The sequence below is a fragment of the Nerophis lumbriciformis genome, linkage group LG35, assembly GCF_033978685.3.
Source record: "Nerophis lumbriciformis linkage group LG35, RoL_Nlum_v2.1, whole genome shotgun sequence".
Classification (NCBI taxonomy): domain Eukaryota; kingdom Metazoa; phylum Chordata; class Actinopteri; order Syngnathiformes; family Syngnathidae; genus Nerophis; species Nerophis lumbriciformis.
In genome coordinates, this window is record NC_084582.2 from 2585149 (window position 1) to 2598308 (window position 13160).

The following is a 13160-nucleotide window of genomic DNA, read 5'->3' on the forward strand; positions in this document are numbered from 1 at the left end:
TTAATTGCTGTCAGCAGCAATACACCTCCCGTGCTCTTTCATTTCACAAAAGGGAACACATCACTGAAACGACCGAAATGCTCTCAGACAAAAATGTGAAACCATAACTGATCATCAATTGCAACCAGTAGAACGCTACCTCTGACCTCTGAGCACTATGTCCAATCCATTGGGTTGATGCGTGATCTTAAATAAATACCCCGACGCGTCTAAAACTCATAACCTGTATGGTTTTTATGCAATGGTAATAGTGCCATTTTTGACAAGACTGAAGGACAATCTCACTCCAAAACAGTGACGTGCAGTCACTAGAGGCAGGTGAGGCGGGGTCTCACCTTCCATCATGGAAAGAAAAAAAATGTAAAATTTTTTTTTTTTTAATTAAATTGTTATATGTATCCAGTGATTATACTATAAAGTTATTTTCCATTTAACTTCACCTGTTTTAGATTATGTTTATTTAAAATCGCTGAATTTTCACATTTGCCGTTCAAATACTGAGAAGAGACGGTGCGGTGAACAGCAGCCAGTCGAGGCACGTCACTCAGTGCCTCAACATGGATTGCGGACTCGGCTAACTGCTGGCCTGCTGTGCAGTGAGACTGTATTGCTATATGAATTATATTATACATTTCCATAGTTTAGTTAGCTGAGGTATATAATGTACAGTGTATTTTGTCAACAACTGTATGTGTGTAAAGTATTTCTTGTGCTGAGCGATCATAAAACGGCTGCAAAAGACGCACTAGCTGAGGCTCGCCTCCTGCACCCTCGCCGTAGAATTGTTATATCAACTAAAGCCCACACTTAAACTTTCCACGTGCAAGATTGAATCTATTTAAAAAAGTTATTTCATAAGAAGCCAAAAAGTGCAAAAACAATAATGTTCGTGTTGGAGGAGTTGTGAATGACTGCAGGGCCACAACATTAGGTACACCTGCAGACTGCAGGTGTACCTAATTCACAACTCTTCCAACATGAACATTATTGTTTTTGCACTTTTTGGCTTCTTATTAAACAACTTTTGTAACCTATTTTTATGGGCTTTCCTCTTTGTGATGTTAAGTTCCTGTTATGCGCTGTTATACAGTATATGCCTTGAGCTCTTATTTTGAAGGCGCTAAGAGCGGAAGTGACGGCACGTTGGAGTGGAGCGAAAGTTTTTGAAAGAAGGTAAATAAAGTGGTCCTCGTGTAAACTGGAGCCTCCGTGTTTGTTATTTTGTAGTTTCATACAGTATAGGCCACATTTATAAACCCTCGGTTACACTTTTTTAAATAGATTCAATCTTGCACGTGGAAAGTTTAAGTGAGGGCTTTAGTTATAAATAAATGATAAATGGTTTATACTTGTATAGCGCTTTTCTACCTTCAAGGTACTCAAAGCGCTTTGACAGTATTTCCACATTCACCCATTCACACACACATTCACACACTGATGGCGGGAGCTGCCATGCAAGGCGCTAACCAGCAGCCATCAGGAGCAAGGGGTGAAGTGTCTTGCCCAAGGACAGAATAAGTAAAGGTAAGACCATAATAACGTTTTTTTTTAATTAAATGTGCTTTTTTGTGTGCTACAGTTTGTATGTGTAAAGTTAAAGTTAAGTTAAAGTACCAATGATTGTCACACACACACTAGGTGTAATGACATTTGTCCTCTGCAATTGACCCATCCCCTTGTTCCACCCCCTGGGAGGTGAGGGGAGCAGTGGGCAGCAGCGGCGCCGCGCCCGGGAATCATTTTTGGTGATTTAACCCCCAATTCCAACACTTGATGCTGAGTGCCAAGCAGGGAAGAATGCTGGTATGAGCTTTTAAACATAACCCGTTAACTGCTGCCAATCAAATGGTGAATAAGATACTCTTTAGGGTTCATATGTTTGTAAATCTGACTGTGATGAAGTCAGTGCCTCACCAGCCATCAACCTCACCGCACATCACTGCTCCAAAACCATTGAGCATTACATCATTGTCGTGGTTAGAATGCGCAGGAAAAACAGGTTATTTCTAAGGCTGACGATTGCTATCGTTATATTGTGATAATGCATGTTGATGACACATTCTAGCTGTGTCCAACACATTTGACAGCGACAAGCACATGAACGCGTCTTCAACACAATGCAATGGTTTAGCGAGCGCCAAACCTTCCTCCACAGTGGAAAGCCACTAATAAATCAGTAATAGTCAGAGGTGGGACCAAGTCATTGTTTTGCAAGTCACAAGTAAGTCTCAAGTCTTTGCCCTCAAGTCCGAGTCAAGTCCCGAGTCAAGACAGGCAAGCCCCGAGTCAAGTCCAAAGTCAAGACTGGAAAGTCTCAAGTCAAGTCCTAAGTCCTGCATTTTGAGTTTCGAGTCCTTTCAAGTCCTTTTAACCACAGACTAATATATTAACACAGATTGTGTATGCTTTTCAAACGCTGTATTTATTTATTAAAACAAGTGCATTTTAAATTGCAGGAAAGAAAATTGTGCTGACATTGCACTTTATAATAGCACTATTAACCAGTCATTTTAAACATTAACTCATTCCTTTACAGAACAAACACATTGAAAAATAAAGTGCAAATGTACTTATTTGTACAAAAGTGTTAACATTGAAAAAACATGACATATACGTGAACATAACAAAAAAGTTGTACTTTTTATATGTCAGGGCCCTATGCTGCATTGCATTTGCAAAAGACCAAATTAGCCAAGAGTCTGTCAGTCATTTGTGCACGATGGGGGCGTAGTATGATGCCACCATGGCTGAAAACTCGCTCCACTGGAGCACTGGAGGCAGGCACTGCCAAGACTCTCATGGCCACTCGGAACAGTGAAGGAAGAGTCTTCATGTTCAATGCCCAGAACAAAAGGGAGGAGAGAGTTGTTTTGGGTTGGTGCACTACTTGTAAGTGTATCTTGTGTTTTTTATGTTGATTTAATTAAAAAAAATTAAAAAAATAAAAATTCTTGTGCGGCCCGATACCAATCGATCCACGGACCAGTACCGGGCCGCGGCCCGGTGGTTGGGGACCACTGAGGTAAACAAACAACAGTATGTCAGAAAGCTAACTAAAACGGTACACATATTCATAATATAGTATACATTTTAACTGACCTTTATTTTACTATTTTTGTCTTTTTTTAGGTGGCTAAAATACGCGGTGCTGCTGACCGCCGTCTAACGTTACGTGTGATATATTGACTAACGTAACCCTGCTTAAAAAAATCACTGAACAAAAAGTATGAATAAGGTAGTGAACTGCAACAGATTCCCGTGTTTGCAATAACGTTATAACGTTAGCAGTGAGTTTACAGCCTCACTGATTTAACCACACAGCAAATAAAAGTCACGTTACTTAGCCAATAAACGTTATCTTACATTCAAAACTTACCGTTCTTTGTGCAACTTCAAATGCCGGACGAAGTTGGAAGTTGTTGCCTCTCCATCAGTAATTTTCGAACCGCATGTGTTGCATACTGCAAACCGTTTTGTGTTGACCACCTTGTAATTTTTATACCCAAACAAAATTATTTTAGGTATCATTTTTTGTTCACTGGCGTGTGGTTTGGACATGTCTTCTTCGTTGGTTGTCCTGCAATTTGATTGGATGAATGCTGTGTGATGAAAACAAAGTAGATCTAATTTGATTGGCTGTTGTACTGAGACCACACCAGCTGACACACGCAACGCTGATAGACAAGTACACAATGAAAAATACGGAGCGCTCCCGAATAACTTTTTCATCTTTGGGTTTTGGGGAAAGTAGCAAGTCATGTCAAGTCATGTCAATTCAAAAGGCTCAAGTCCAAGTGAAGTCACAAGTCATTGATGTTAAAGTCTAAGTCGAGTTGCAAGTCTTTTTACATTTTGTCAAGTCGAGTCTAAAGTCATCAAATTCATGACTCGAGTCTGACTCGAGTCCAAGTCATGTGACTCGAGTCCACACCTCTGGTAATAGTCGCCTCCATGGCGCATATAAACTATGTTTCTTACAGATATAATTTCTGGAGGAGGAGGAATAGCTGAATATGCTACACTACACTGCAAAAACAAAAAACATATACCGTAACTTTGTCTTGAATTTGAAAAAAAACAACATTTTATTTTTCACTAAAGAAGGGTTCGGTGAATGCGCATATGAAACTGCTGGGGTTCGGTACCTCCAACAAGGTTAAGAACCACTGTGTTAGATCCATACATAATGTAGCTGCACAGCTGCATTGTTAATTTCCTTTGTTACTTTGATTAATGCCATCAATGTTGAAATGTTACCTCGAAATCCGTATTGGTTCTCTACGAGGGTTTCTTTATGAATGGTCCACACCAGGGGTAGGGAACCTATGGCTCAAGAGCCATATATGGCTCTTTTGATGACTGCATCTGGCTCTCAGATAAATCTTAGCTGACATTACTTAACAGGATAAGTACTGAATAAATCCGCTGGTAATCACAGTGTTAAAAATAACGTTCAAAATATAAAACATTCTCATGCATTTGAATCCATCCATCCGTTTTCTACCGCACCTGTTCAAGAAGTCGCATTAATGGTAAGAAGTATTTTATTTTTTATTGGTTAGCTTCAGAATAACAATGTTATTAAAAAGAATGAGAGACTTATAAATGTTGGTTTTACTTAAAAATGTATTCAGTGCTAAAAAAAAAATATTATATGGCTCTCACGGAAATACATTTTAAAATATTTGGTTTTCATGGCTCTCTAAGCCAAAAAGGTTCCCGACCCCTGGTCCAAACTGTTGTTGACTAACAGTTGAGTTGTTTAAAATGATATATTTCTGACATATGTTACAGGTTCTGTAATTTCTTGAATAACCCATTTATTGGTTTCCAAATCAATTCCATGACAGCCAGTTGAGGTCTTGAATTTAGATTTCTTTACAATTTTGATTATTTGTCGTTTGTCACATTTTTGAGGAACTTCAAGTTGAGATTTCTGTCTATGATTTAATTTGAGTCATGTACATCTGGAATCGTCTGATCCAGTTGTGTTCCTATATTTACACAATACGTATTAAAGCGTTCAGCTACTTTCTCCATATTGTCATTATTTTCCGTTTCCCTCTGAGAAGTATTGAGGGTAATCTTTTTTTAGTAACATTTTTTGATTATACTATTTAGTATGCCCCATGTTGGTCTCATGTTGTTTTTGCTCTTGTCTATCAGTTGCCTGTTCTTGTCATTTTTGGCCTTGGTAGATTGTTAAAGTTAAAGTTAAAGTTAAAGTACCAATGATTGTCACACACACTAGGTGTGGTGAAATCTGTCCTCTGCATTTGACCCATCCCCTTGTTCACCCAATGGGAGGTGAGGGGAGCAGTGGGCAGCAGTAGTGCCGCGCCCGGGAATCATTTTTGGTGATTTAACCCCCAATTCCTACCCTTGATGCTGAGTGCCAAGCAGGGAGGTAATGGGTCCCATTTTTATAGTCTTTGGTATGACTCGGCCGGGGTTTGAACTCACAACCTACCGATCTCAGGGCGGATACTCTATCCACTAGGCCACTGAGTAGGTCTGTGTTATAAACATTCTATATAAAGTACTTTTTCCTTGCAAGCATTTTTTTAATCCCTTGGTTGATTGTTCCTTTGCTTCTTGCTTAATTGTGTCCATTAGAGATGCGCAGATAGGCAATTATTTCATCCGCAACCGCATCACAAAAGTCGTCAACCATCCGCATCCACCCGAACTAACATTTAATCAATACCGCACCCGCCCGCACCCGCCCGTTGTTATATATCTAATATAGACGATGCAAGGCATCAGTGAGGTTATAAAGCTTTTGCCTGTTAAAGAAAGGAGACTGATCCAATGCAGCAGAGACATTCAATGATTGCCACGCTGTCACGGCCCAGACGCACACCAGAGCGCAATCATCTGGGAGCCGCGCTGAGCGCACCTCCAAGCACGTGTAGGTGCGATGTCCCTCGCACCCGCGGCGGCTCCACCCGGGCTCGCGCCCGAGGCTTCAGCGCGCACCGCGGCGGCCATCCTACTCGTCGCGGCCTAGCCCTCGCGGCTCTCGCTGCCGGCGACGGCCGGGTATGGGCTTGACGCTCCAGCGCCATCCATTTTCAGGGCTAGTTGATTCGGCAGGTGGGTTGTTACACACTCCTTAGCGGGTTCCGACTTCCATGGCCACCGTCCTGCTGTCTATATCAACCAACACCTTTTCTGGGGTCTGATGAGCGTCGGCATCGGGCGCCTTAACCCGGCGTTCGGTTCATCCCGCAGCGCCAGTTCTGCTTACCAAAAGTGGCCCACTCGGCTCACCAGGGTGAGCCCCACCCCTTTCGTGAGCGCACTGCGCGCGGAGTGACCCCTGTTACGCGCCCCCGGCAACAGGGGTGGCGGGCAGGTAAGCTGCGCGGGCGGAGCGCGCGGAGTGACCCCTGTTACGAGCCCCCGGCCACGGGGGTGGCGAGCAGGTAAGCTGCTTACCTGCTGCGCGTGACGCCGGCCGCGGCGAAGGCGGACGAGGCGGGGTGTCGGTGCGGTGGGCGCGGTGGTGACCCTGGACGTGCGTCGGGCCCTTCTCGCGGATCACCTCAGCTACGGCTCCCGGTGGGGCCCTCTCGGGGGAAGGGGCCTCGGTCCCGGACCCCGGCGAGGCGTCCCTTCTCCGCTCCGTAAAAGTGTCCATCTCTTTTTTTTTTCTTCTTCTGTTGTGGCATATGCTGCAGGTGCCTGCTCGTTTTTCGTATGTGGGTAACAACATTTAACTATGTATATATATTTCCCAATTGGTTTAACTGCCACCCGCCTGAATCTATTTAAAATCTTTTTTTTTTTTTATTTCAACCGCCCGACCCGACCCGCGGATAAAATCTAATTTTTTATTTATTTCAATCGCCCGACCCGCGGATAATCCGCAGACTTTGCGGTTGTGTCCGCAAACCGCGCATCTCTAGTGTCCATGGACAATATTTGTCATAAAGCCTCAGGAAAGTACTTAAAAAATGCCATGATCATGATTTCCATTATTTTTACTGTACACATTTTCCCAACTCTGTTCTCTTAAATGCAATTATGTTTTTTTCTGCACTTAGATACATGATCGTAGTAGTAAATATGATTAGAACGTTTAAGCATTAGGTTTGTCTTCCATTACAGTAAGTGTATTTATCCTAATATTCCTGCCACTTCATTGTACACACTATGTCATCTTTTAGGTTTTTACATAAACCACAATATCGTACAGTGGGATTTTCATACCTTTATATACTTATTAACCGCCCATTCTTTGTTCGTTCCAAAGAGAGGAAAGTGGGTGGTTGGATAGGTCTACCTTGACAACTAGCCTCAGGTCTGTGTGGTCTATTTACAACCTTAAAATAGTACCGCGGAAAACAATGAATGCATCAGTCGAATTGAAACCTGCTATCACAACAACAATGTATGTACTCCTCAACATGTAGCTGTTGACCATGGTAGAGAGGCAAATTGTATCCAAGAGGAGGTTGAGGGCACTGAGAAAACAGATTGCTGCAGCAAACTGGAGAATGTAGAATATAATACTACAGTATTGAGAGCACAGCGACAGAGAAAATTAAAGCTGCAAGCAGCGTTGGTCGGGCCCGCGTATTTGGCAGGTGCTAGTCCTAAGTGTCCCAATACTGTTGTCCAGTTTTAGTCCTAAGTGTCCCAATACTGTTGTCAAGTTGTAGTCCTAAGTGTCCCAATACTTTTGTCCAGTGTAGGTGTCCCAATACTTGTGTCCAGTGGTAGTCCTAAGTATCCCAATACTTTTGTCCAGTTTTAATCCTAAGTGTCCAAATACTTTTGTCTAGTGGTAGTCCGAAATGTCCCAATGCTATTGTCCAGTGTTAGTCCCAAGTGTCCCAACACTTTTGTCAAGTTGTAGTCCTAAGTGTCCCAATACTTATGTCAAGTTGTAGTCCTAAGTGTCCCAATACTTTTGTCAAGTTTTAGCCACAAGTGTCCCAATACTTTTGTCCAGTTTTAGTCCTAAGTGTCCCCATGCTTTTGTCAAGTTTTAGTCGAAAGTGTCCCAATACTTTTGTCCAGTGGTAGTCCTAAGTGTCCCAATACTTTAGTCAACTTTTAGTGCGAAGTGTCCCAATACTTTAGTCAACTTTTAGTGCGAAGTGTCCCAATACTTTTGTCCAGTTTTCGTCGTAAGTGTCCCAATACTATTGTCCAGTGGTAATCCGAAGTGTCCCAATACTTATGTCAAGTTGTAGTCCTAAGTATCCCAATACTTTTGTCAAGTTTTAGTCCTAAGTGTCCCAATAATTTTGTCCAGTGTAGGTGTCCCAATACTTGTGTCCAGTGGTAGTCCTAAGTATCCCAATACTTTTGTCCAGTTTTAATCCTAAGTGTCCCAATACTTTTGTCTAGTGGTAGTCCGAAATGTCCCAATGCTATTGTCCAGTTTTAGTCCTAAGTGTCCCAACACTTTTGTCCAGTGTTCGTCCTAAGTGTCCCAATAATTTTGTCAAGTGTTAGTCCCAAGTGTCCCAATACTTTTGTCCAGTTTACGTCCCAAGTGTCCCAATACTTTTGTCCAGTTTTAGTCCAAAGTGTCCCAACACTTTTGTCAAGTTGTAGTCCTAAGTGTCCCAATACTTTTGTCAGGTTTTAGTCCTAAGTGTCCCCATGCTTTTGTCCAGTTTTAGTCCTAAGTGTCCCAATACTTTTGTCAAGTTTTAGCCACAAGTGTCCCAATACTTTTGTCCAGTTTTAGTCCTAAGTGTCCCCATGCTTTTGTCAAGTTTTAGCCACAAGTGTCCCAATACTTTTGTCCAGTTTTAGTCCTAAGTGTCCCAATACTTTTGTCAAGTTTTAGCCACAAGTGTCCCAATACTTTTGTCCAGTTTTAGTCCTAAGTGTCCCCATGCTTTTGTCAAGTTTTAGCCACAAGTATCCCAATACTTTTGTCCAGTGGTAGTCCTAAGTCTCCCAATACTTTAGTCAACTTTTAGTGCGAAGTGTCCCAATACTTTAGTCAACTTTTAGTGCGAAGTGTCCCAATACTTTTGTCCAGTTTTTGTCGTAAGTGTCCCAATACTTTTGTCCAGTTTTAATCCTAAGTATCCCAATACTTTTGTCCAGTGGTAATCCGAAGTGTCCCAATACTTATGTCAAGTTGTAGTCCTAAGTGTCCCAATACTTTTGTCAAGTTTTAGTCCTAAGTGTCCCAATAATTTTGTCCAGTGTAGGTGTCCCAATACTTGTGTCCAGTGGTAGTCCTAAGTATCCCAATACTTTTGTCCAGTTTTAATCCTAAGTGTCCAAATACTTTTGTCTAGTGGTAGTCCGAAATGTCCCAATGCTATTGTCCAGTTTTAGTCCTAAGTGTCCCAACACTTTTGTCCAGTGTTCGTCCTAAGTGTCCCAATAATTTTGTCAAGTGTTAGTCCCAAGTGTCCCAATACTTTTGTCCAGTTTACGTCCCAAGTGTCCCAATACTTTTGTCCAGTTTTAGTCCAAAGTGTCCCAACACTTTTGTCAAGTTGTAGTTCTAAGTGTCCCAATACATATGTCAAGTTGTAGTCCTAAGTGTCCCAATACTTTTGTCAAGTTTTAGCCACAAGTGTCCCAATACTTTTGTCCAGTTTTAGTCCTAAGTGTCCCCATGCTTTTGTCAAGTTTTAGCCACAAGTGTCCCAATACTTTTGTCCAGTTTTAGTCCTAAGTGTCCCCATGCTTTTGTCAAGTTTTAGTCGAAAGTGTCCCAATACTTTTGTCCAGTGGTAGTCCTAAGTGTCCCAATACTTTAGTCAACTTTTAGTGCGAAGTGTCCCAATACTTATGTCAAGTTGTAGTCCTAAGTGTCCCAATACTTTTGTCAAGTTTTAGCCACAAGTGTCCCAATACTTTTGTCCAGTTTTAGTCCTAAGTGTCCCCATGCTTTTGTCAAGTTTTAGCCACAAGTATCCCAATACTTTTGTCCAGTTTTAGTCCTAAGTGTCCCCATGCTTTTGTCAAGTTTTAGTCCAAAGTGTCCCAATACTTTTGTCCAGTGGTAGTCCTAAGTCTCCCAATACTTTAGTCAACTTTTAGTGCGAAGTGTCCCAATACTTTTGTCCAGTTTTCGTCGTAAGTGTCCCAATACTTTTGTCCAGTTTTAGTCCTAAGTATCCCAATACTTTTGTCCAGTGGTAATCCGAAGTGTCCCAATACTTATGTCAAGTTGTAGTCCTAAGTGTCCCAATACTTTTGTCAAGTTTTAGTCCTAAGTGTCCCAATAAGTGGCCCATTGTATAAGGACTCCCTTTGGGAGTCCTTATACAATGGGCCATGCGGGCCCTAATAAAACGTTACAAATTCAATAGGTCCTTATGTCCCATTGCAAAAGGACTCCCGTTGGGATTAATTTTACAATGGGCCATGCGGGCCCTAATTAGAATGTGTTTCATCCTCGAAAGTTACAATAACTTGTAACTAACTATCTGCTCAACCATCCAGCCATTTTTTTTTACATCCCGTGAATGACATGAGCTCAGCATGCTAAGAACAAGCGATTAGCAAGTAAATGTGGAAAAATGATGCAACTCAGAAGGAGTTACATGTCAATCAATTCAGTACAATAAACTGTCTGGGTTACGAGGCTAATCGACATGCATATTCATATAGGTTTTTTTGCCAGAACATCTGAATTCCACACTTGGGCTTTGTATTGTAGTGTGAAGCCCTTACCTAACTTGGCCGGCATCCCAAACTATCAACTGGGCATCGGAAGAGAGAAACACTTGAAACAAAAATAAAACCAGGCTATTACACAATACTGCAATACAAGTAGGGCTATTGTAAGCTTTTTTTTAATCTCAGACATTGAACAACATCTCCTTAACACAGTGGTTCTTAACCTGGGTTCGATCGAATCCTAGGGGTTCGGTGAGTCGGCCTCAGGGGTTCGGCAGAGCCTCCGTCACAGAGGTCAAGACACGCCCGACTCATCGTGTAAATAAAAACTTCTCCCCCACATGTGAGCGACGTCAGACCTGCATTACACCTGTTCCAAACCTGACTAAATAACAAGTTCAATGTTTTATTATTGTAATCAAATGACAGCAGTCATTTCCATGAGATTATTTTCTAACTTTTTGGCCCACTTACAATGACTATAACATATTGTTTTTCATAAGCTGTGTACTAGTATTGTATGTCTGGGTGGGGGGTCCGGCTTTGGAAATAATTTGTACCCCTTTCAGATATCGCATTTAGTTCCCACTAAAACTGTCATGTCTGTGTAATCATGTTTTGTCTTAGTCATGTTTTGTTTAGTTTCTGGCTTTTTCACTCCCTTGTCTTGTCACCATAGTTACCCATTAGTTTCACCTGTCATGTCACGCACCTGTTTTGAGTCACGCACCTGTTGTTAATCATGTCTGTGTTATTTAAGCTTTTCATTTTCTGTTGTTCGTCCTGGAGTCATAGCCTTTCTCACCCTGCTATCCTCGCATTTATGCCCCCTGTCACACTCTGTCCACGTCTGCGCACTTCATGTCCATGCCAAGTAAGTTTGTTTATTATTGCCACAGTTAGTGTTTTTTATTGTTCATAGTTTTTTGCCCCCGTGCAAGTCTTTTGTTTTCATTAGTCAAGTTTGTACATCCGCCTTGAGCGCGCCTTTTGTTCTTTTGAGTGTTATTATTAAAAATGTATTTACCTTCAAGCCATGTCCGATCCAAATCCTTTTGCATCTTGGGAAAACAAAAACTCCACGGTCCAAGTCATGACAAAAACATTCACATGTTGCACAATGAGATGTAAACATGGGATCATGTGTACATTCTTGCAACTTTTTGTTTGTAAAATATACCTTTACTAGTATTTCTTTAAAATAATAACATCATTTTATGATTACGGTTCGGGTTCGGCTAATGCACATATGAAACTGGTGGGGTTTGGTACCTCCAACAAGGTTAAGAACCACTGCCTTAACATCATACTGCCTTGGAAAAAAAACACCTTGTTAAATCTGTTTCCATGCAGATTACACGGAGCGGTGAGGCATTACAATTCTGGTATGTGACATCATTCTCTGTTGACACTAATATAAAAGACTGTGATGCTGGCAATTAATGATACCTACAAATGTGCATGTATAATTTCCAGATCAAAAAGCCAATAATACTAGACATGAATTCCCCGGTGGTGGTTTCATGTTCTCTCCTCTGTCACAGTTGTAACAATGTTCGAAGATCACTCAGTGGCCTAGTGGTTAGAGTGTCCGCCCTGAGATCGGTAGGTTGTGAGTTCAAATCCCGGCCGAGTCATACCAAAGACTATAAAAATGGGACCCATTACCTCCCTGCTTGGCACTCAGCATCAAGGGTTGGAATTGGGGGTTAAATCACCAAAATGATTCCCGGGCGCGGCCACCGCTGCTGCCCACTGCTCCCCTCACCTCCCAGGGGGTGATCAAGGGTGATGGGTCAAATGCAGAGAATAATCTCGCCACACCTAGTGTGTGTGTGACAATCATTGGTACTTTAACTTTAACTTTAACTTTAAAAAAAAAACCTCACACAAGTCTTTCTGCAGCCATACGGTAGGAAACAAAGAACTGTGGTGTTTTCACTCTCGTCTGGTGATGCCGGCCTTGCTTTGCGGCCCTTTTTCATTTGTCAACACAAGAAAACAAAGAAATGTATACCATAAGTTTGTCTGCAGTAAAGAGGAAAAAAACATACATTTTTCAGGGGAGGACAGTTTTGGAAGAAAAAAAAACCAGCTCAGGGAGACAGAAATGGTGCCCTAGTAGGATAAATGAGGAGCTAAGTCAGGTAGACCGAGCTGAAAAATCAAAGAGCTTTCTGCCCTCCCTGTCTGCCTGCACTCCATTTCCACTCACAAATATGAAGAATGGACCAAATCTTGCAGTCTAGTCACAATATGATTTAATGGATTTCACCCAATCTCTTGCTTTTTTTACACCATGCGAAAACATCTTGAAACGTGTTTAACACAATGGTACGTGACCATGTTGACTTTTGCTTACTGACAAAAATCCTAGTCGATAACACGAATATCCTAATCTCTAACAGAACATAATGTATTAACCATCCATCCATCCATCCATCTTCTTCCGCTTATCCGAGGTCGGGTCGCGGGGGCAGCAGCTTAAGCAGGGAAGCCCAGACTTCCCTCTCCCCAGCCACTTCGTCCAGCTCCTCCCGGGAGATCCCGAG

General features: G+C 41.9%; 1 protein-coding gene across 1 annotated transcript in view; it reads right to left on the reverse strand.

Moving 5' to 3' along the window:
• Positions 1–11691, reverse strand: part of LOC133575296 (uncharacterized) — a 414259-nt gene extending 402568 nt beyond the window's left edge. Inside the window, exon 1 of the mRNA XM_072912263.1 lies at positions 11636–11691. The gene's annotated coding sequence lies outside the window, so the exon portion shown is untranslated. The remainder of the gene's footprint in view (positions 1–11635) is intronic.
• Between the last annotated feature and the right edge of the window lie 1469 nt (positions 11692–13160).